We start from the raw sequence: 22,446 nt of genomic DNA, 5'->3' as shown, positions 1-22,446 counted from the left end.
GCTGCATCAGACTGTGGCGACAGGAGTGGTGGCTGCTGCAGGGCCTGCTGTCCCCACGGAGCTCGGTCTTGCTTGCCGCTGCAGCCTGGTGATCATTTTGCACCTCAAGTATGTAATTCTACAGAATGAGAGCCAACATGCTGGGGATGGGGCGTCTTTATCACGGTGCTCTGCATAATTTAATCTTGGGTAGAAAGTATGGAAAAGTATGTGATACCTGTGGTTTGATGTCAGAAGGACGTTGTGAACTTGATGTGGACTGAGGATGGTAAGGTGCAACAGGTACCCGGCCTTCATTAAATGAGACTTCCCCATCTCCCTGCCAGGCACACACAGGTGTATGGCCACATCTTATGTGTTATCCTTATCTAGAGTGTGCCTTGTCGTCATGCTTAAAGTTACATGATGATATTCTTCCTCGTAGAGTAGGTCCCAAACCGCATTCAACACAGAAATGTACTCTTGCTATTATACATAGAAAGTGCTTTCATATACCAAGTGGGAGAGCAGTCCTAAAATCTGGGCTGGAATCGCAGAAGGAAGGCAGTGGAAAGCAATAGATTCCCTAGTCCAAAGCTGATTTTTGATGAACCTAGAAACAGGACCAAGAGAAGTGAATTTGCCTAAGGCCCTGAGAATGTCTCATGGTAGGATTTGAACCTAGCAGTTTCTTGACCTATTTCTTTAAATGATTAGTCGTGCTTCCTCTGATTCCTATATAAACATATTCCTCATTCATTCTTTGTTTCAGTGAATTATTGCGGTGCTACCACCTAACAGTATTTGAGTCAAAACGTGGCAGTGTTTATCCCTTTCCAAGGTTTTTAGTTGCACAGTTTGTCAAAGTTGTGCTAACAGTATCTTGTTGGTTGCAAGGTGTCCTTTCAGAAGCCAATTGTGTGGTGTATTTATGTTGATTGTTGGAGGTAGTTTGGTTAGAACCTACTTCGAGTGGCTGGCGTGGGCCTGGGAGACAATGACAGCTGCCTGCTTCATGGGCAGAGATGAAGTAATTGCTTCCTGCGAAGTACCATCCTCCTGGCCACACACTCCAGCTCATTTCGTTTGTGTTGGTTTCCTTGGCATCTGCACGTTTCTGGCTTCATGTGAGTCCCATTTATTTGAGCATATGACTTCAGGCTGTGGGGAAGAATGGCCATTTTAGCACAGAGATGCACACAAAGGAAGAACTGGCTGAATGTGAGTGAAGATATTCTTAGGGGGGGTTTCATTTCTTTTATTCTGTAACAGGCAGTCTGGGAAGCATTCTGGATATGTGGCCTGCGCTGTCACAGTTCCTGCAGGATCGCAGATCTTTGGAGATTGTAGTGATAACTGTTATCATTGAGAATGTCATTTTCGCAGGCTCTAATAAGTCAGGATTTATTCAGTGTTAATTTGTTAAAGACAACTGTATTTCTAGCCAAATCCATGTTAGACATTTCTCCTGGCAGTGTTGCTGGGGCTATTCCTGTGGCTTAGTCTTAGGGAAGCACATGCCTTTGAATACTGCTGAAGCTGTGAGTACCCAAAGCGCACCGGAGTACTTTTGCTATACGGGGTGTTAGTCACTGATACATGTCTCAGTCAGACCTGATGGATTCTTGACCCCTTTCTTTTTTAATTTTTTAATTTTAATTTTTAATTTTTGTTTTTTAAGAGCACAACCCCTCAGGTGGCCACCATGAATCTCTGGTGTTTTCAGTTGGCTGAAGCCTATTTGCCATCTCTGGTTCAAACATATTTGAAGCCTGATGATGCTTCCCTCTGTTCTTCTGCTGTGTGACCTCCGCGCCCGCAGGGTTCAAGACTGTCAGAGCTGGGAGCCCCCTTCACAACTACCAGGGTTTCAGGACCCTCCTTTATCTAGCCCTGGGGATAGAAGCGATGTCATCAGAGGTGAAGGCTTATTAGGTTTACATGCCATTGATAACGAATGTGGTTGTCTTTTATATAAGGGGAGCTTCTTATAATGTGCTTTAGTAGGGTAAAGAAGCTTTTGAGGTTTGCTTTCTCTGGAAAGATAATTTGTGATCCTGCTGTTGCTCTCAACAAAAATGTAATTTGCATACCAGTGCATGTTGTATTACTGAGCACTGGCTGACAAATGGTTCTTAACTCGTCATTCACTCCGCCACTGTTTCTTGAATGGCATATGTGTGCCAGCTGTAGTAGGAACTTGCTAGGCTCTAAGACTAACCCTTATGAAACGGGGGTCCCGGGGGAAGAAAATGCATATAACTATAAACGTTTGAGGGGATATCAGAGGGGGTGACTATAGGTGCAAAACTTCGTTCATTCATTGCCCTGTGTAGGACAATGAAGACTTTTGTGTCTCAGCAGCGTGTTCCATAGCAACATATCCGTGTATCAAAATATTCATCATATTATTTTGAAATTCTCTGCTTAGGTATGTGTTTTTCCGACAAAGTTTAGAACTGGTTAAGGACAGGCTATGGGGTATGTATTATATATATCTACACACACACATATATTTATATATATACACATTACCATTGTAAATATAAAATACATATTAATATATATGCACACATATGTATTCCTCTATATATATACAGATACACCACACACATATATATACACACACACATATATATGAAATACACACACACACACACACACACACTTCTACTGCCAAGCACAGAAAGTCAAAACTAGGCAAGAGTTCTTTTAGTGTTCATGAAAAAATAGATGTGCTTAGTTGAGAGTGTCCTCAAGTTGCCAGGGTAAAGACAGGATGGATTCACAAAGGGAGATAGTGTTTTTTTTTTTTTTTTTCCTTTAACTCTTGAATTCGAAATAATCCAGACTTACTGAAAAGTTGCAAAAATAGTACAGGGAATTCCAATATACTCTTCCCTCAGATTCCCCAAACATTTCACCGCATTTGTACTTTCTTTTTCTCTCTGGATATAATTTTTTTTTTCTGAAATGTTTGAGAGTGGAAGGTAGAATGCAGGGCAGAGTGAAAGGCGGAAGGAGAGAGGTGCGTTGGGAGGCTTTTTTTGTTTTTGTTTTTTTAACCTTCTGAGATGGAGTTTCGCTCTTGTCACCCAGGCTGCAGTGCAATGGCACGACCTCGGCTCACTGTGACCTCTGCCTTCTGAGTTCAAGTGATTCTCCTGCTTCAGTCTCCCGGATAGCTGGGATTACAGGCACCCACCACCATGGTCGGCTAATTTTTTGTATTTTTAGTAGAGGGGTTTCACCATGTTGGTCAGGCTGGTCTTGAGCTCCTGACCTCTGATGATCCACCTGCCTTGGCCTACCAAAGTGCTGGGATTACAGGCATGAGCCACTGTGCCTGGCGATTGGGAGGCTTTTGCAGTAACCCAGATCGCTATGATGAGGGCTGGACCTGGTTGGAAATGATAAGAAAGGTGAGAAGTGGTTAGTTCTGGCGTATATTTTGAAAGGAGAGTTTAAATGGGTTGGATGACAAAAGAGAGAAAAAGAAGTTTTAAGGATGATGTCAAGGATTTTGGCCTGAGTAACTGGAAGGCGAGAGATGCTGTTATTGGGATCGGGAAGACTATGGGAGGAGTGGGTTATAGCAGGGGGAATCAAAAGTGTGTTTTCGGCATGCTAAATTTGAGGTCCAAAAAGGGATGTCAAGAAGTGTTGGCTTGGGGCAGTGGCTCACGCCTGTAATTCCAGCACTTTGGGAGGCTGAGGCAGACAGATCACCTGAGGTCAAGAGTTCTAGACCAGCCTGATAATTATTAAAATCAATCATTGATGTTTACTAATTAATCATATTATTGCTTCTAATACCGTAGGGAGAGTACACCTACCTGTGATGTTGTTCCTAATATCCAGGGACAGAGAGCATGATCTTAGTTTTAATATCATAGTAGGTGTACACTCACCCTGTGACACTGATCCTAATATCCAGGGGGTAGAGTATGACATGACTCCCAACATAGCAATGAATGGACAGCCACCTGGTGATATTACTCCTAATATTCACAGAACAAGTGTATGATATTACTCCCAATATCGCAGGGAGGGTACAGCTCTTCTGTGATATGGTTCCTAGTATCTGGAGGGGGAGAGGATGATAACAATTCCAGTATCGCAGGCTGTGTTCACCCACCCTGTGATATTGTTATTAATATCCTGGAAGGGAGAGGATGATATGACTCCCCATAGAGCAGGAGGCGTACACCCAACCTGGGATATTGTTCCTAATATCCATGGAGAGGAGAGGCTGATATTACTCCCAATATGGCAGGGGGTGTACATCCACCCTGTGATATTCTTCTTAATATTCCAAGTCTGAGAGGTTGATATTACTCCCAGTATCGCAGACACTGTACACGCCTGTGTGATACTCTTCCTGATATCCAGAAGGGGAGAAGATGGTATTAATCCCCACATCGCAGGAGGTGAACACCCACTCTGTGATCTCTTTCCTAGTATGCAGGGGGAGGGGGGATAATATTATTCCAATATTGCAGATGTACACGCCCCCCCGTGATACTGTCCTTAATATTCCAAGGCACAGAAGACAATGTTACTCCCAATATTGCAGAAAGTGTACACCCCCCAGTGATGTTCCCATGATCCAAGAGGGAAGAGGATGATATGACTTTCAACCCTTGCACCCTGCAATGCTCTCACCCTGCAACACCGACACCCAGCTCAACCTGACATGGGACCAGAGCTGCTGGCTGGGGGTGTTCATTGCTTCTCTTTTCTCCCTTGCCAGACTCAGTAGAGGAAGCTGAGAAGGAGCAGTCACAGGAACAAGGTAGGTTTTGCCCATGTCTCAGGCTTCCTCTGGTTATGAGCTGGGCCTTGGAGTAATGAGGGGGGAGGGGACAGAGCTGAGTACTTTGGGCACTGGATGCGGCTGTCACCCCTCTGTGGTGTGGGCCGGGGGCTTGAGGAACATTGCCTGAGGTGGGCCTGAACCTCCCGTCTACTCTGGCACTGGAGGCCGTGGTGTCCCACACTTCTTCCAATGAACATGCTGACCCCCGCCTGGTCCCCGACCGAGGTGGGGCATCCTTTCCACTGCTGGGGCCCACATGTAGCTGTGGGTTCCTTTTTCATGACCCGGAGAAGCTGCAGTTCACCCTGTGCTCTGCCTCAGAGATGGGAGGGCCTCAACTGAGGTCCCTGAAGGGTCTGCTCCTTCCTGAGGGGAGCCAGTGGGGAAGGGAAGGCTGTTGTAGGTTTGGCTCAGGGAGGGGGTGGTTCCACCCTCTGCCAAAGTCACTGGAGCAAAGGCACATGGCTCTCCAGCTGCCCCGGAGGCCAGGGTAGTGGCTAGTGGCTAGGAGGGGCTGTGTGCCTCTGCCGAGTAGGGGAGATTTCTTAGCTAATCTAGTGTAGTCAAGTCAGACATTTGCCTCTAAATCATATTTATTTATTTTTCTTAATTCCAAGGCTTTACAGATGAATAAGGAGGCAGTTTGTATTGAAAATACTTTTTACATGTGAGCTTGAAACAGAGAGTCTGTTTCAATCTAGGTGTTTTCCTTCCCAGTAATGCCTCCTTTCATCCCAGGTTTTCGCGCTTGTTTGCTCACCTCTGGGAGGGGGCTTTGGCTAGGAATCCACCAAAGCCAGCAGGCGCCAGTGGGCTGCTGGAGCAGGCTGGCCTTTGTTAACCCTTTAGGAACTGTGGGCTTCAGGTTTTCAGACCATACCAGGTGAAGGTGGCCTCAGAGGCCTGGAAGCTTTCCTATCCTTCCTGCAGGGATGGTCCATTTCCCTGCACGGAGCTTGGTACCTGGGTACAACACCCCTGTCCTGTGCCGTCGGTGGCTTTACCAATTTTGCATAGCAGCTTTTGAGCTGATCAATAGCTCTGATTGGCTGTTGAGTATTTCATGGATTCCTGTACCCCACCGGGGGCCCAATATGCTGACAGAAGTTACATTTGTAGTTGTAGTGCTGCATACACATGGGTCCAGTTAGAAGGCTTTGATTCTTTCAAAAGGGAAAGGCATCTCTGAGAGATCACTGAGCTGACATAGTCTTCTCAAACCATGCTGTCAGGTGGGCGACAAAGCAGGACAAGAGGGTGATTTCGTAGGAGAGTCGGGCCACGGGCCTGCGTGCTCTCTCTGTCCCCCTAGTGCCAGAGTTCCTATGTGCTCCAGGCCCGGGTTTGCATTGCATATAATTCTCAAGGGCTCATGGCAAGCTGCGCCAGGGACACAGAGGGCTGGGATGTGGGGACCTGCCCCCAGTGGACCAAGGACTCACTGCTGGACTCTAATCTGTCCAGGTGTTTTTCTGACTTGCAGAAATACCTCCACCTTGCCTGGGCCTGGAGCCACAGGAGACCCTTCCGAAGGTGAGGAATGTTCTGGAACAATGCAAGACCTGCCCAGGTTGCCCCCAGGAGCCAGCGTCCTGGGGTCTCTGTGCAGCATCCAGCAACGTGAGCTTGCAGGACCCCGAGGAGCCCTCCTTCTGATTGGAAGCTGAAGAAGACTGGGAGGATCCAGAGGCCCTGAGCTCACGGCTGCTGTTCCTGAACACCTCCGGATACAAGGCCAGCTTCCACGGCCTGTACAACGTGGCGCTGCCATGACTGAGCGGCATGTTCTGCAGCTTTAGCGACAAGGAGGAGCTGACTGGGCGCCTGGCACAGGCTCGAGGGGCGGCCAGGAAAGCTGGCCTCCTCCTGGCCCTGGCCAGGCTCTGCTTCCTCCTGGGGCAGCTGTACAGCAGGAGGCTCAAGCTGTCCCAGGCCCGGGTGTACTTTGATGAAACACTGGGGACCCTGGAGGGCAGCTTCGGGGACCTGTTCCAGGTGGTGGCTGTGTACGCCAACCTGACCAGCATTTACCGGAAGCAGAACCGGGAGAACTTTACACAGGTGGTTCCCAAAGCCATGGCCCTGCTCCTGGGGACGCCCGGCCACATCTGCAGCACCGAGGTGGATGGGGAGCTCCTGCAGCTGGCGCTGCAGTGGGCGGTGGGTGGCCAGAGCCTGCAGGCCGAGGCCCAGGCCTGCTTCCTGCTGGCCAGGCACCACATGCACCTCAAGCAGCCCGAGGAGGCCCTGTCCTTCCTAGAGCGGATGTTGCTTTTGCACAGGGACTCGGGAGCCCCAGACGCTGCGTGGCTCTCAGACTGCTCCCTGCTCCTGGCAGACATCTACAGCCGCAAGTGCCTGCCCCACCTGGTGCTGAGCTGTGTCAAGGTGGCCTCATTGAGGACACAGGACTCGCTGGCCGGCTCGCTGAGGAGCGTGAAGCTGGTGCTCCAGAACGCCCTCCAGCCCCACAGCCTCCCCACCCAGACTTCCCACTACCTCAGACGAGCACTGGCCTCCCTAACCCTGGGCACAGGCCAGGCTCTGCGTGGCCTTCTCCACACCAGCCTGGCCCAGCCGTACAGCCACCAAGGCTACTATGGGCCGGCCATCACCTTCATGACGCAGGCGGTGGAAGCCAGAGCTGTTGCCGGAGTCTGTGCCATCGTGGACACCCTGGTGGCCCTGGCCTGGCTGCACGTGCTTCATGGGCAGAGCCTGGTGGCCTTGAACATCCTGCAGTCTGTCCAGGATGCTGTGGTGGCTAGCGAGCACCAGGAAGGTGTGATTGCCAACATGGTGGCCGTGGCTCTGAAGAGGACGGGCCGGACGAGGGAGGCAGCCGGGGGCTACTACTGCGCCCTATGGGTGGTTTGGGACCTGGGCCAGCGGAGGAACCAGGCAGTGGTGCTGGCCAACTTCGGGACCCTGTGCCTGCACTCAGGTGCCAGCAGACTGGCCCAGCACTACCTCCTGGAGGCTGTGGGTCTGTTCTCAAGGCTTCCCTGTGGGGAGTGTGGCCGGGACTTCACCCACATACTCCTGCAGCTGGGTCACCTCTGCACCCACCAGGGCCCGGCCCATCAGTGCAAGGGCTACTATGAGTGGGCCCTTCTGGTGGCCGTGGAGATGGACCACGTGGAGAGTGAGTGCCCCAGTTCCTCTTGTGCGCCTTCTGGGGCCACTCGGGTCAGGGCACACCTGGGGTTTGTGATTTGGAAACAAGTGGTGGTTTTTCCACCATCGAAAGTGCTGAGTCATGGCCAGCAGCAGATGTTGGCAAGCGCCCTGGAGACAGGTGGTTCCCATGCAGGGCCAGGCCCTCTGTGCCCTACTGGGGCAGCCAGCTCTTTCCGGTTTGCTCAGGCACCATCCTGCCTTGAGCACCGAAAGTCCTGCGTGCTGGGAATCCCTGGCCATAACCCTGGGATCAAGGCAGGCGCTGCTGAGCTGGGACTTGGGGCCCCTCCATGAGCCAGGCCCTGAACACCAGTTCTTGTGCCTGTGTTATCTGCTTGGTATCTCAGCAGCCCTGCGCACCTGTCATCCCACTTCACAGAGGACACAGCGGCGGGTGATTGTCCAAAGCCGCAGAGCAGTTCATGCAAAAGCAGCTCGTGCAGAGTGTGCCAGGCCCCACCCACAAATGAAGCTTCTGGGGTCCTCGGGAGGCAGGTGCTGAGCGTGGGAACGTGAGCTTTAGGCCAGAGAAGCCACAAAAGGGTGAGTGGCGTGATGGTGGGGCAGCACTTGGCCGCGGGTTAGGGAAGCCTCTTTAGTCTGGGACCAGAGGGTTGAGAGGATTTAGTCAAGTACTAGGTGTGGATGAGGGAGGGGTGGTGGGGGAGGGGCTGGTGGTGTAGCCTGTGTGAAGGCCCAGGGGTGAGTGAGTGGGGGTGAGTGAGCAGGGCTCATACGGGGAGGTGCAGAGTTGGGAGTGGGTGGGTTGGGTGCTGGATGGTGAGAAGCTCTTCTGGAGAGCTAAGCAGGGCCTGGGGCCTCAGGCTGTGGCTTGCCTTTTCCCCAAGAGCACTGGGGAGCCATGGAGTGCTATCGAACAGTCACTGCACACTGAGCAGTGAACGGACGGTAGGTGGGCAGGGCTGTCCGAAATCTAGGCCGCAATGGATAGATGAGGAAGTTGAGTCCAGGGAAATGGCTGAGACAAGGGATACTGTTGAGTCCCCTCTGCCTTGCAGCGGTTTGTCATGGCACAGTGAGACCACTCAGAGGTGCCTCCCGTGGCCTGGACCAGAGCCCCAGGGGCTGTGACCAAACCTGCCCATTTCCCAGCACAGGCCTGGCATCCAGTCCTGGCCCTAGGAGGGATGAGATTTTGGAAAGGACCGTGTGAAGCGGCCCCGGTCCCACACATCTGCCCAAGGAGGGGTGGGGGGTTCAGACCCAGGCTTCTTCCCCAGGGGTATTCTCTGATTGGAAGGAGACCCTCCAGGAACGCAGCAACCCAGCCCCCACTGCAGCCTCCGGTGGCTCCTGGCACAATAGCCTGTGGCACCTCCTCCTACGAGGCCCTCCCCGGGGTGCTGGGGGATTCAGACTTTTAAATGCAGGCCAGGGAATAGAGATCATGCTTCCCCGTCTCCCCACCCTGCGCTGAACGATCGAGGAGACCGAGGGTGGGGTTGATACCCCACATGCTTACTTGGGGTCATTTTTGAGTCACTTTCGGTAGTTCGTGTCCTTCTAGGAGTTTGGCTGTTGTGTCTAGATGGTCTGATTTGTTGGTGTACAATTGTTCGTAGTGTTTTCATGGAATCCTTTTATTTCTGTCAGGTCGGCAATAATGTTTCCTCTTTCATTTCTGATTTTAGAAACTTGGGTTTGTCATTGTTTATTTATTTATTTTTATTAGAGGTGGGGTCTCATCATGTTCCCCCAGGCTGGTCTTGAATGCTGGCCTCAGCGATCCTTCCACCTCGGCCTCACAAAGCGCTGGGATGACAGGCGTGAGCCATGGTGCTCAGTCTCTGATTTGAGTCATTTGTGTCCCACCTTTCTTTTCTTGGTCAGTCTGGTGAAAGACTTGTCAATTTTGTTATTATTTTCAAAAAACCCACTTTTGGTTCTGTTGACTGTCTCTTTTGTTTTTCCATTCTCTGTATTTTTACTTCCCATTTCCACTCTCACGTTTATTATTTTCTTCCTTTTATTCACTTTGGGTTTAGTTCATTTTCTAGTTTCTCAAGGTGGAAGGTTAGGTTTTTGATTTGAGATTTTTCTTCTTTCTTTGAATGTAGACATTTACAGTTATAATTTCCCTTGCAGCACTGCCTTAGCTGTATCTTGGAGTTTTTGATACGCTGTGCTTTTTTTTTTTTTTTTTTTTTTTTTTTTTTTTTTTTTTTTTTTTTTTTAGGTTTTGCTCCATTGCCCGGGCTGGGGTGCAGTGGTGCAATCTTGGCTCACTGCAACTTCTACCCAGGTTCAAGCCATTCTCATGCCTCAGCTTCCCGAGTAGCTGGGATTACAGATGTGCACCACCTCACCCGGCTAATTTTTGTATTTTTTTATAGAGACGAGGTTTCACCATGTTTCCCAGGCTGATCTCAAACTCCTGGACTCAAGCGATCTTCCCGCCTCGGCCTCCCACAGTGCTGGGATGACAGGCGGGAGCCACCGCGCTGGCCCGAGCTGTGCATTTGTTCGCATTCTTCTCAAATTAGTTTTCAGTTTCCCTGATGGTCTCTTCTTTGACTCACTGGTTGTTTAGGAGTGTGTAATTTCCACATATTTTTGAATTTCCCACGTTTTCTTCACTGTTGACTTCCAGTTTCGTGCCAGTACAGCTGAAGAACACCTCTGCTTTGGTCTCAGTCCTTCTCCATTCACTGAGGCTCGTTTTGTGGCCTGGCACGTGGTCTGTCATGGGGAATGTCCCATGGGTGCCTGAGAGGACTGTGTATTCCGCTGTTGTTGGGTGGCGTGTGTGACAGATGTCCATTCGGCATACCTGGTTTCCGGTGTTAATCTTCGGAATGTTTCTGACACTAGAAAATTAGAAGCTTTCCACTGTTCCCAGCACCCTGACTTTGGGAGAGGCCAGTGTGCCTGTGGGTTTGGAGCCTGGTTGCATGAAAGAAGCATGTGTGGGAACACCAGGGGCTGGTTTTGAACCCCATTCCCCCAACATGATGCCATGTGTGGCAGATATGACGCTTGGCTTTGCTCTCCCGGGGTTCCATCTGCGACAGGGGCTACGTGTGCCCCTGGCCTCATCAGCTCAGGCTGAAGGCGGCCCTGGTCCTGGCCAGAGGGACTTTGTGAAGCAGAAATAGATAGCCTGGTGCTGGGGCCGAGCCTGGCCAGGACCTCAGCCCTGGGAGTTGTAAAGAAGGCCGGCCTCTACCATGAGCATCTGCACCAAGCTGTGCCCATGTCACGGTGTGCTCAGCGTCTGCCCTTGCACAGGTACATGGCCTGTCTGAGCTCAGGCTGCCCGCCTATGGGGCCCAGGTTCACAGAGGTGTGAAAGGAACGAGCACAGCGCAGGGGCCTCCGAGCCCAGCCAACCTCGCTTTGATGCTGGGAGGCTGACGTCTTCCATTTTGTCTTCTGCCCAGGCCAGCTGCGGGCCGTCCAGCGGCTGTGCTACTTCTACAGCGTCGTCATGCCCATCGAGGCCCAGTGTGTCATCTACCATGAGCTCCAGCTCTCCCTGGCCCTCAAGGTGGCCCACAAGGTGCTGGAGGGGGCAGCTCCTGGAGACCATCAGTCAGCTCTACCTGTTCCAGGGCACTGAGCGGTCAGGGCTGGCTTTGCAGTGGTGGGGCTGGGGAGGGTGGCAAGGGGGCTGGGGGAGCAGGGCAGGGAGGGGGGGGCACAGGGAAGCTGGCCCAGGGCCCTATCAGGCCCTTTCCTTTGGATCACTTGGTTCTTTGGCATCAGATGCTTTGAGCTGGTGGGCCTGGGGTCGTCCCAGGGCTGCTGCTGGCTTGTGAGTCCCAGCTTGAGCCTCGCTTGTTGGGTCAAAGATCATCTCAACCCCAGCAGAGGCAGTACGTACACTCTGGGATGTTCTTCCTACTATGGTGGCTTTTGTCATCTGACCTCTGCCTGCCCCGAATCTTCACTCCTGGCCTTCATCTGTCCCCTTAAATGTGACCACAGCAGCCACCTGTGGCTTCTCTCCCACAGAAGACAGAGCCAAGTGTGTCACCTGCTTCCCTGGGGCAGGGTTTCAAGGTCTCACATCCCATATGTGGCCCACTCGGCTTCCCCCGAGCATCCTGACCTGGTGGGGATAACCATGGCCCTGGCCACCCCACCCACAGGGCCTGGTGACATTGCTACAGTCACAGCCCCTCGAGTGTCGGACTTACTGAGAGAGCAGGGAAGGAGCCAGATTCTATGGGGACCCGGGAGACTGGCTCCAGTCTTGGCCTCAGGTTCACAGAAGGAAAATGGGCCAGTGTGCTGGAGCCATGCTTCTCAAAGTGTAGTCCCTAGATGAGCAGAGCAGCATCCATGTCACCTAGGAGATGGTGGCAAGTGGGAGTTCTAGGGCCTGCCCCAGGCCTGTGGAACTGGAAGCTGTGGGGGCAGGACCAGCAAGCTATACAGACAGGCCTCCGAGTGACTGTGATGCCTGCACACCTTGGGAACCATTGACCTAGATAGCCTCTGAACACTAACGGCTCCTGGTGCGTCTGGAGAAGACACAGGCCATGTCTGGGAGGCAGGGGAGATGGGCTAGCACACTCCTCCTGCCACAGGGCAGCATGATGCTCGATTCCCTCAGAAGGATGTCCGTCATCTTTTCCATGCCGTGTGTGTTCACCCTGGCCCTCCCAGCAGCCTGGGAAGGGCAGAACACTGCACACACACGAGAGCCGTTCCCAGTCCCCACATTCCAGATTCATCTGTCACCAGACCCACGGGAGGAGGCAGACTGTTTCCAGGAGGATGAGAGCCCTTGTTCTGACACTGCGTCTGATTCCAGGGCCTACAGATCCACTCTGGACTACACCAAAGAAGTCTGGGGATTTTCATTGACCTCCAGAAGAGGAGGCGCATGCCTGGCTGCAAGCAGAGAAGATCTATTACATCCTGCGGCAGAGCGAGCTGGTGGACCTGTACATCCAGGTGAGTGGCAAGGGATGCAGGAGGGCCCCTGTGCTGTTCACTCTGTCCATCCATCCATCCGTTCATCCTTCCATCATCTATTTACCTGTTCATCCTTCCATCCATCCACCCATCGTCCTTTCATCCGTCCTTTCATCCATCCCTTTATCATCCATCTATTCACTAATCTATCCATCCATTCACCTGTCCACCCACCCATGCATTCATCCTTCCATCATCTATCTGTTTACCTGTTCATCCTTCCATCCATCCATCTGTCTATCTATCCATTCTTCCATCATCTTCCCATACACCTGTGGGTCCTTCCATCCATCATCCATATATCCTTTTATCATCCATCCATTCACCTGTCCATCCATCCAACTGTTCACCCTTCTATCCATCATCCATCCAACCATCCATTTATCCATCCGTCATCCATGCATCCATCATCCATCCCTCTGTCCATTTATCCAGCCATCATTCATCCATCCTTTTATCATCCATCCATTCACCTGTTCATCCTTCCATCCATCCACCCACTTATCCATGCATCCATCCTCCATCTGTCCATTCATCCATCCTTCATATATCCTTTTATCATTCATCCATTCACTTGTTCTTCCATCCATCCATCCATTCATCTTTCCATCATCCATTTACCTGTTCAACCTTCCTTCCATCCATCCATCCATCCATCCGTCTGTCCATTCATCCTTCCATCATTCATACATCCTTTTATCATCCATTCATTCACCCGTCTATCCATCCATTCACCTGTTCTTCCATCCATCTGTCCATTCATCCTACCATCATCCATCCATTCACCTGTTCATCCTTCCATCCATCCATCACCCATCTACCCATCCATCCATCCTTTCACCCATCTGTCCATCATTCATCCACCCACCAATCTATTAATCCATCCCTCCATTCATCTATCTGTCCATTTGTTTATCCATACATTCGTCTATACACCATCTGTGCATCCATATGTACATACGTTATCTACCCACCCATACATACATACATACACACATCATTCCATCCACCCATCCGTCCATGCATTCATCTGTCCATCCATCCAAGCATTCATCTATCCACACACCCATCCATCCGTCCGTCTATACATCTGCTCATCCATTCATCCATCCATCTACTCATTCCTAAGCCACTGCTGAGCACCTGTTGTGTGCCTTTTCCCTCCCTCCAACTGGTTCCCTCACATCCTCCCCCAGTGGCCAGCATCTTCTCCCTGAGGGCAGAAGTGTGGCCCCTCACAGTGCCTAGCACCGGCTGGTATACAGCACATGCTCAAATAATGGGACCACTCAGTTAACACACAGAAGAACTTGCTCCAAGAGACAGGTGGCACATCTCCTTACAAAATGAATCTATCAATAGTGGCTGTTTTCAGAGGCTTTCCCAAACACACTGTGATCTAGAACAAATTGTGAAGCCCACGAGCCTGGTGAGGCTTTCATTATTGAGCACCTGCTGTATACCTCCTTGAGCTGAGGAGAGGGATCAAGAGCTCATGGCCAACGGGGGACCAGGCCCACCCACAAACACTGTTGATGTGCAGCCCTGAGCTGTGGCAGGGATGTGGCAACACAGAAAGGAACCAGGGGATGGGTTCCCAGCAATCTGGGGGCCACGGAGACTGTTTGAGTGCTGGGGGGAGGAGTGGGCTAGGGCTATCCCTGGTGGTAGGATTCACAGGTGTCGGGCTCCTAGGTTGCAGCTGCTCAGTCACCTCCTGGCACTCAGGTGCATCAGTTCATTGTCCTCATGCCAGTGGTGGGGCAGCCCTAATGCACAGGTCTGAAAAATGCCCAGGTGTACCTGCCGTGTGTGAGAGGAAGGAGGTTGGTGAAGGTGGGCGTGGCCACCTCCAGGTGTGGGTCTTGAGGGAACTTCTGCCTCCTTTCAGGTGGCACAGAATGCGTTCCTGTACACAGGCGACTCCAACCCGGGGTGGAGCTGTTTGAGGCAGCTGGAGACATCTTCTTCAATGGGGCCTGGGAGCGGGAAAGCCGTGTCCTTCTACCGGGTGAGCTGGCCTGTGGGCTGATGTGGTTGGGCCTCGGGGGCACCAGGAGGGCTGAGGCACAGGTGTGGCAGGGCAGAGGCCTCCCACCTGGAGGCAGGGCCACCCATGCACATGCTTAGTTTCCCAGTGGTCTCACCGGGAATGATATTGACTGTGCCCCTGCCTGGGAGAAACGCTCGGGTCTGGACATGACAGTGGCTCTACCCTTGCACCTGATGATCTCAAACAACCATGAGTGGAAAGTCCTGTCGTCATCTGGAAGATGAGGACACTGAGGCTCAGAGAGGCACAGGGACATGTCGAAGGACACACAGCATGTCAGTGAGAGGCCCAGGGCCAGCGCCCAAGTCTGTCTGCACCCCGAAGCGGGAACAGCTTCTCCCTTCCTCTGAGCTCATGGTGTGGCTCAGCCCTGGGCACAGATAAATGTGTTTTTAGAGCAGAGAGGAGTGCTGGCTCCCCCCAGTCAGACCCCCGGTGCACAGGTGGGAGAGGCTGGTCTGAGGCTGCCAGGTGTATCTGGATGGGCCTGAGATGACTCTTCAGCCCCCAACTTGGGTGTCTGAACCGTGCGTTATCCCAGAGCACAGAGCTCTGTGGAGGTGCAGGGGGCACTGGGGCGTGGGAAGCTCCAAGCGCATGTCTGAGCTCTGAGGAGGGCGCTGGGCAAGGTGGGTGCTGCGGGAAGCCTGACCCCACCTGCCTGTGTGGTAGGACCGGGCTCTGCCCCTGGCAGTGACTACGGGCAACCGCAAGACAGAGCCGCAGCTGCAGCTGTGCAACAAGCTGGTGGCAATGCTGGCCACGCTGGAGGAGCCCCAAGAGGGCTGGGAGGTTGCCCACATGGCCCTAGCACTCAGCATCACTCTGGGTAAGTCCCCTGAGCCCCCGCCCTGCCAGGACCCACACTTTGCCAGAGCCGAGCCTCCAGGTCTGCAGGGCAGAAGCTGAAACAGCTGCTGGATTTTCCTGGTCTCCTGTCCAGGCAGGCAGATCTGCCCAGCTGGCGTTCCTGTCTGGCCATGGGGCACAGCCCGAGGTCTCTCATGTAGTGCAGAGCTCCCTGCCTGGCTGAGCTCTGCTTCCTCTGTCTCTTCCCGCTGCTGACCACAAGGGCTGCCCAGTGTGCCCTCTGCCTTCCAGACATGCCAGGCATCTCGGTCCCTGGAGGTGCCAGGCTGAGTGGCACATTCCCTTTGTCTTGTGCCCCTCCCTCCCTCATCAACCACACGGCTCTCTGGCTGATGAAATCCCAGTTCCCCTTCCAGCAGCCTGCCCCTTAAGGCCGGGCATCCCCGGTGCTGTGCCAGGGTCGTCTGTCCTCCTCCAGAGACAGGGAACCCTGGGCGGGCCGCATGCCCCAACACCTTGTGCCTTGGGGCCCAGTAAACAGTAGGTGTGCAGCTGTGTGGGAATGCAGGCTCCACAGCACTCGCCCTGAAAAGGGGAGGACATGAGACAGCCTAGATGGGTTTGTGCATCTGTGGGGGGACCTGGAGCTCAGGCATGTGGTGACTCCCCAAGGTAAGAGGCTCTGATCGTGACACACCCAGGAGTCGTCGGATGTCACGTCTGTGGGCTGCATGGAGCCGGGGTGCCCGGGAGCACCTGGACTGCATGGGTTTTGGGCTCCCCTGGTTAAAACCAGTGAACAAAGGCAGGTGGCTATGTGTAGGCACAGAGCTGGGCCATCCAAGCCCGACTTTGCCACAGCCTCACAGTAGACAGGGGCAGGCCTTATTAGTTCTGCTTTGCAGATGGGAAAGTGAGTCTGGGAACCCAGAATGGACTGGCCAGAGCTGCCCAAGTAACCACAGGTGCCTGGAGGCAAGCCAGGTGCTGAACCACCTGCTGGGCCATGGCAAGCTGGCAGAGCACTTCTACCTCAAGGCCCTGTAGCTCTGCATCTCGCTGCTGGAGTTTGACGAGGAGACCCCCTACTACGTGAAGGTGTACCTGGTGCTCGGTGATATCTTCTACGACCTGAAGGTCAGTGGGGAGGGGCAGGGCTCGGGGTGTTTCCAGCCCCCTTGGAGTGGGATCTCCACCCCGACCCCAGGGGCCTGGGATCCAGCATTCCTTAGGAATGGCCCAGTGGCCTCCCTGGAGCTCTGCACGCAGCTGGAGGAGCACGCCAGTTTCGCAGATACAACCCAGGCCCCACCCTCAAGAACTCAGTCTCAGCGAAGGAGGCTGACACATGAGCGGACAATGGTGGCCTCTGGGTAAAGAAGGGGGATTGTAGTCAGGGGGCCCCTCCTGGAGGAGGTGACACCAAACTGAGTCTTGACAGTCAAGTGTCAAGTTGCATTTAATAAAACAGGGTCGGGAGAAGGACATTTTGGAGGATGGCATCATCCTCATATTGAATCCAGATCCAACCCAAATCCCAGTGCCTCCTCTAGGAAGCCTGCTCAGGGTGCCAGCCTGCACTGAGCAACTCCTTCCTGGAGTCCCAAGACACCTTGAATCTTCACATCACCCAGGAAGGGTGGGGTGGGACCGGTGTCTTACCATCAGGTTCACAGACAGGGGAACCCCAGCTCATGGCAGGTGCAGTGGGGCGGGGCCCCAGCCAGCCAGGCTGAGACCTTGCTGGGTCAGGTCGGTCTCGAGGGGAGGTGCTGTGCTCCCTCTGCCCCCAGCCCTGCAGACTCAGACCTGGGGTGTCTCCACCCCTCTGCCCAGCAGGCACCCGCCCCTCCTCACCATCACACTGGCACCAAGACAGTACTCCTTATGGGCTGAGGGGCCAGGGCGCTCCAGTCCAGGGACCGAGATCTTGGGGGCCTTAGAACAACATGAGGAGCTGGGGCAGCCCTAAGACCCCGCCCCGTATCCCTCACCACCGGCCTGGGCTGCCCGGGAGGCCCCCGCCCAGTGCTGGCGACACCTGGTGGTCAGAAGCGGTCCCTGTGGCCTCCCAAGTCCCAGCCAGACAGGGAGGTGCCAGGTGTCAGGCCCAGAGGGACGCTGCTCACTGCACAGGGGCTTGCCTGGGACCCAGGAGACGGGCCTCCCAGAAGAGCGCCTTTATCTCTCTCGGTCAAGCCTGCCGCCCACTCCGCCTGCCCAAGAGGACTGAAAGGGCCAAGTAGTACCTGAGAGGCCAAAGTCCATGGTTGGGGTCGAGGGGCAGAGGCCTCCTTCACCTCCTTCCCATGCACAGCCCTCTGGGCCTCATCGTGACTATGCTGTCAGCCCAGGCCAGCTTCCCACTTCCCACAGGGAGGCCCCCTCGGAATTCCCCAAGGGCGGCTGTCTTTCCAAGGCCACACCCTCCTCCTTGTATAGGAGGCTCTGGACCTGGGGCCCAGAGGAGTGGGAGAGAAAGCTGGGCTGGATGGGACCTGGAAGGCTGGCAGAGAGGCAGGGGTAAATGGGCATCCTTGCCGATTGCCTCTAAAATGTGGTCCCCTTTAGTCTACACGTGAGAGTGAGCCCTGGAATAGGGTGGATTAGGTGTGTCCTGGCTCAGCCTGCCACTCACTAGCTGCTGCACACACTACAGGCACATGGAAATGCACAGGCACACACACAAGCACAGGTGCGCATACAACCACATACACAGGTACACATGCACACACACAGGCGCACAACCACGCACACGCAGAGACATGCTTTGGCTGGCTCCTTCTTTAGTTAGGATGCCGCCACGCCTTCAGGATGCCCTTGCCTCTCACCCCCGGCTGAGTCAGGGGCCTCCTGGTCCCCCCCACAGGCTCCTGGGCTTCCCTCTGCCACAGCCCGGGCCACCTTTGTGGTAAGTGTGCAGTCCCCGGTCCCTCAGACCGGGAGCAAGGACGTTAGCCTCAGCCACGCACCCAGCACAGAGTCCAGGGTTTTGCTGGGCCGGGGGACATTAGATGAGCAGCGGCGGTAACTCGGGGTCTTCTCACGCCCCTGTTCCATGTGTGGGGCGGGGCAGTGAGGGAATGGACTGCTGCATCTTAGACTTTGTCCTTGGCCCTGGGAGCCATCTTGAGATGGTAAAGAGGGACAGGCCAGGCCTGGGTCTTAGATAGGTCCCTTGGGTGTCCCCGAGGTGGAGGAGGCGCCTGGGGAGAAGCTGGCAGGGAGATGGGAGGGTCAAGGTGGAGGTCTGGGAGGCAGCATCGCAACCCAGGGATGGTGAGTTTGAGCCAAAGATGCATTGAAAATGGGAGTGGATGTCTGGGGAGTCACACTCTGTCAATATTTTAGGGAACATTGCCAGGGAGGACACCTGTGAGATGGTTTTGTACCGAGCCTGGCCCGTGGAGGGCCTGGAAATGGTCAGCATGGACAGGGGCCAGAGGGGAGCCTGGGTCACTCAATGCTGTGCCCCTGCTGTGGCTTGGAGCCACGGGTCCTGCATGGAACTCTCAGAGCAGGCAGGATCTGCCCTGTCCTCAGCCCATGGGGAAAGCAGCCACTGCCTGCGGAGAGGGTGGGACTAGGGCAAGAGGCTTGGGGTGAGTAGAGCATAGGGATAGTCAGTAAGGCTTCCAGAGGTTTCAGGGTTGTTCCCACCTCCTGCAGCTGAGACCACAGCAGTGTCACAGGCTTCAGGGCTCATGGGGTGAGCCAGCATTGGCTGGACATGTGGAATGACCTGGAGATGGGAGCAGCCTCTGGGAAGACAGGCTCTGAGTCCCCCTTTTGCTGAGCATGGCCTGTCCCCTTCAGGAACGGTTTGATGCAGCTGGGTACTATCAGCTGGCACTGGCAGCCACCGTGGACCTGGGCAACAAGAAGGGCACAGCTGAAGACCTACACGCGGCCGGCCACCATCTCCCACAACTTCCTCCTGGACCGCGAGAAGTCGCTCTTCTTCTATTAGAAGGCCAGGACCTTCACCACAGTGCTCAATGTCTGCAGGGTCAACCTGCCTCCTCTGCCACTCTGCGGATGGGCCCCCTGGTTGGCCCCAGCCACCCTCGCTGAGGACAGCTTCCGAGGGAGTGGGTTTTGTGCAAGGAGGATGGTCTCCTGCCTCTCCTGGTGTCTCCCGTGGCTCATTTTCTGGGAAATGGAGGTGTGAAAGCAGGGTTCAAATAGCAATAAATGGTTTTTTGCAATAACATACTGAAGTCCCCAGGACATCCTTCTCTGTGCGCTTCCTGGGCGGTGTCTAGGGGCCAGCTCCTTCCCTGGTGGCAGCCCTCAGATCTTGGGGATGAGAAGGACCCTGACTCCAACAGACCTGGGCCAGGTCACCATGAGCCTCGGTTTCCTTTTTGGCCAGAGGGGAGATGGTGGTAGAACTCCCTGGGCAGCTCCCTACTCTCCTTGCTCAGAGCTTTTGCCGTTGGTCTCGTGCCGCCCTTGCCTTTATCCTTCAGGCCACTGTGCTCGCATGTGGGGGCTGCTAGTGCCCCTGTTCGCCATTGAAGAAACAGAGGCACAGAGAGGTTAGATGTCTCGCCCACCGTCACATAGCAGGTAGGGGTGGAGACACAGAGCCTAGTACACTGACCACCACACCACCCTGCCAGCTTGCTGCCAGGACCCAAGGCCAGCTCCTGGACCTTTCTTGTGGTGTCAGGAGAGCCACAGGCCAGGGAGGGTGGCCCCGGGGATCCCTCACTCAGTATCCTCTGCTCCCAGACTTGGTTGGGCTGAGCCTGGCCAGTCCCACCTCTGGCCACCGGTCAGCCCTACGGGAAGTGAGATGCAGGGATCTCCGCCTGTGTAGAGGCTGCTACCCAGTATTGAAAGCCTTATCTGGGCTGCTCCCTATGCCGTCCCCACAGGCCCCCTCCCCTTCCGGCCCCCGGCCCTCATCCCAGTCCCTGGAATCCCAGGTTTTCCTTCTTGGAATCTCTTGGCCCCAGGGAACACAGCTCACACAGTCTCTTTGCCAGTTTACGGCAAGGAAACCGAGGTTCAGAGACTGTGGGTGTCCCACGTGATTCTCACATACACTGCACTCTCCCAGGCCCCTCTTTTAAACACTAAATGAAGTGACTTTCACATCGCATGCAATTAACTATTCCAACGCAAATACTGTGGTGGCATTTGTGCACTCACAGTCCTGTGCAACCACTCACGCCATGTAGTTTCAAAACATGTTCATCTCCCCAGAAGAAACCTGCCGTCCTAAGCTGTTACCCCTTAGTATCCCCCAAGCCCCTCGTTTAATGGAAGGGGAAACTGAGGCCCAGAGAGAGACTTGCCAGTGGGTGGAGCTCGGATTATAAGGAATCAGGCACCCATCTGCTGCTTCAGTCGTGGGTTGGTTTTCCACTCAGCAGAGGTGACAGAGCCAGGAGGTTCTGGGACCCCATGCTTGCAGCCAGAGCTCTGCCCCGAACTTCCCCACCAGGGGGCAGCAGAGAGCTTTCCAGAACCAGCCGCGGAGCTGGCGGGAAGCAGCGGGTCAGAGCTGCTGACAAACCTCATGTGGACCCCAGATCGCTGTCTCTGTGGGTTGGGCTTGGGAGTTGGAGAGGAGGCCGCATGATTGGAAACGTGAAGACAGCACGGCCTGGCTGGAGGAGCGGGAAGCGCCGTGTTTACTGAGGACACAGATCTCCTGCCCACTGGGCTGGGCATGCAGCCACTCTTCTCGGGGTGGGGTCCGCAGGTCCAGGTTGCTCTCGGCCCCTGACCTGCCTCAGAGTCCAGGGCCTTTGGAACAGTGCCTCCCCATCTCCACCCACCCTGGCTGGTGCCATGAGGGGACTGGATCCTGGCATCCTGTTCCTCTTGGGCAGCAGAGACTGGAGGACCAGAGGAGATGATGGGTCTTCGAGCCCCACATTCAAACCCCAGTCCACCACTGACAGTCTGGGGATTCGGGGTGAGGGAGTTGATGTCTCTGAGCCCCAGTTTTATCACCACTAAAATGAGACCGACATACTTGGGCAGAGTGCCAACCCCAGGGCTAACAGAGGCCTGTTTCCTACTGACAATACCTCTTACTCCTAGGAACAGCTCCAACAACCACACACTAGGGAACACTCAACCCAGGCCAACTTGTCAGAGGCACGTGAGCCAGAGCGACTCCATCTTGAATGGGGCCTGGTTAAAGGGAGGCTGAGACCTGCTGGGCCGCATTCCTAGGCGGCTAGGCATTCTTAGTCACAGGATGAGATAGGAGGTCGGCACAAGATACAGCTTGTAAAGACCTTGCTGATAAAGCAGGTTGCAGTAAAGTCGGCCAAAGCCCATCAAACCCAAGATGGCCACGAGAGTGACCTCTGATTGTCTTCACGGCTCATTATGTGCTAATTATAATGCATTAGCTGCTGCAAGACACTCCCACCAGCGCCACGACGGTTTACAGATACCATGGCAACATCGGGAGGTTGCGCTACATGGTCTCAGAAGGGAGGGGCAGAAACTCTCAGTTTCGGGAATTGCCCACTCCGTTCCTGGAACACTCATGAATAGTCCAACCCTTGTTTAGCGTATGATCAAGAAATAACCATGAAAATGGGCAACCAGCAGCCTTTGGGGCCATTCTGCCTATGGAGCAGCCATTCTTTTTTTTTTTTTTTTTTTTTTTTTTTTTTTTTTTTTTTTTGTT

General features: G+C 54.0%; 1 pseudogene; it reads left to right on the top strand.

Annotated features, from left to right (window-relative positions):
• The first annotated feature begins 1,172 nt into the window (after positions 1-1,172).
• On the top strand, positions 1,173-19,977 carry LOC111529723 (annotated as a pseudogene).
• Positions 19,978-22,446: the final 2,469 nt, after the last annotated feature.

Source organism: Piliocolobus tephrosceles, chromosome 5, assembly GCF_002776525.5.
Source record: "Piliocolobus tephrosceles isolate RC106 chromosome 5, ASM277652v3, whole genome shotgun sequence".
Classification (NCBI taxonomy): Eukaryota; Metazoa; Chordata; class Mammalia; order Primates; family Cercopithecidae; genus Piliocolobus; species Piliocolobus tephrosceles.
The sequence above is the reverse complement of the archived record's forward strand: the minus strand, read 5'-3'. Positions and strand labels throughout refer to the sequence as shown.